Here is a 1,890-nt window from a genome sequence, read left to right as displayed (position 1 = left end):
CTAATATAATTGGTTTGCTCTCCTGCTCTCATTCTCTCTCCTGCAATACTAACATATAACCTTTTTTAGCCTTTTTGGTCAGGTCATTTTAAAGAGACTCTGCCACGTTGGAACTAGAAAACATGAAGCAAAAACATACACCAGATGCTCTACAAGTGAAGGGATTTGGATGCCAAGAAACAGTCAGTCTCTCATTTTGTTGGAAGCTCTATGTCTGAAGACGTTGACTTCCATTTATTACTCTTCAACATAACTGGCCTCACCTGGGTATTTACAAAGCCTACCAGAACTAGATTTTCTAAGTATTACAATCTAACACTTAATATAATTCAACACGAAAACACCTTAAATTGAAGTTTAGGGCTGTATGTTAATTTCCTTATTTAACAATATTGTGAGTTTGAAATATGAATTATGAGTTCCTCTAAAATCAAGGAAAACTAAAGTTTTAAGAAAAGATTTCTCAAAAAAAAATAATCTAATATTTGAGAAGCAATTTTTATTAGGTTGTAGAAAGTAGAGCTAGAAGGAAGTTTACAGATCATCTAACCCCAGTGGTTCTCAACTGGTAGCCATGTTGCCTTCCCTGGGACATCTGGCAATGTCTGGAGACATATTTGGTTGTCACTATCGATATCTAGTGGGTAGAAGCCAGGGATGCTGCTAAATATCCTACAATGCAGAGGATCACCTTTGTTCGAGGATAACAAAGAATTACCTGCCTGAAAATGTCAAAACTGAGGTTGAGAAAACCTGATCTAACCTAACCATTTAATTAAAAACTTTTATTTAAATTTCATCCTTGCAATATTACATAGTTGACACTTGAACAACAGAGGTTAGAGGTGCCAAACCCCTATGCAATCAAAAATTTGCACATAACTTTTGACTCCCCTAAAACTTAACTCCCCTCAGTATCCATGAGGGATTGATTCCAGGACCCCTCTTAGATACCAAAATCCAAGGATGCTCAAGTACCCTATAAAAAATGGCATAGTTGGTCTTCCACATCTGTGGACTCCCAACCATGTGATGGAAATAGTATGGGTATTTACTAAAAAAAAGTCTACATATAAGCGGACTTGCACAGTTCAAACCCGTGTTGTTCAAAGGTCAATATATATATACGCTCTATATATACCTCAAGATAAAATATTTACAAATATATTTAGAAAAGTCTATTTCTGCATTTAATTTACCAATTGAGCACATCCATGTAACCAGAACCCAGATCAAGAAACAGGATAATATTAGTGCCCCTTCATGACCCCTTTCTCAGTTATTTTTTAGTTAGATATTTGTTGTTTTGCCTCACTAGAATTTGAGGTAAATGACATTTAGAACCTTTTCTGTATTGTTTGCTATCTTGCACATCAAAAATTGGTAGGCACATAGAGATGCACCATAAATATTGAATAAATGAATTCTAAAAGGGGAAGAAGACATATAACTGCCTTAACAGCCCTACTATCTCAAATCTAGCCCTTCAGGGACCTACGAAGAGATTTATGAGGGACAAAGTTTGAAAACCACTCATATAAAATCTAATACAAGTATTAGAGATGTTTGGGAATTAAGTTTTACATGAGTAGTTTTCAAGCTCTTTATTTTTTCACATTATGACTGGAACAAAGTTGGTAATCAAAATGTTAGTTTCCTCCCTTCTTTCTGTACATTTCACACCCATTCACCCCACTCAAATATATCTACCTAAGAAGGCAATAAAGAAATTCTGCAAATGGAAAAGATAAAGAGGAAAGACAGTTCTAACATTTACCCTACTTGAGCAGGGTCAAATAACTAACAGATATACATACTGCGGGGACAGTAATCCTCATCAGGAGAGTCAGCATGGTCTTTGCGGTGATGGCTGAATCGGTAGTCAATGCT

General features: G+C 35.8%; 1 protein-coding gene across 1 annotated transcript in view; it reads right to left on the bottom strand.

The window, feature by feature from the left end:
• BAZ1B (bromodomain adjacent to zinc finger domain 1B) overlaps window positions 1-1,890 on the bottom strand; it is a 63,280-nt gene that overhangs the window by 26,088 nt on the left and 35,302 nt on the right. The window lies entirely within an intron of this gene.

This window comes from Pteropus vampyrus, unplaced genomic scaffold (assembly GCF_000151845.1).
Source record: "Pteropus vampyrus isolate Shadow unplaced genomic scaffold, Pvam_2.0 Scaffold193, whole genome shotgun sequence".
Classification (NCBI taxonomy): Eukaryota; Metazoa; Chordata; class Mammalia; order Chiroptera; family Pteropodidae; genus Pteropus; species Pteropus vampyrus.
This window is presented reverse-complemented; position numbering and strand designations above follow the sequence as displayed.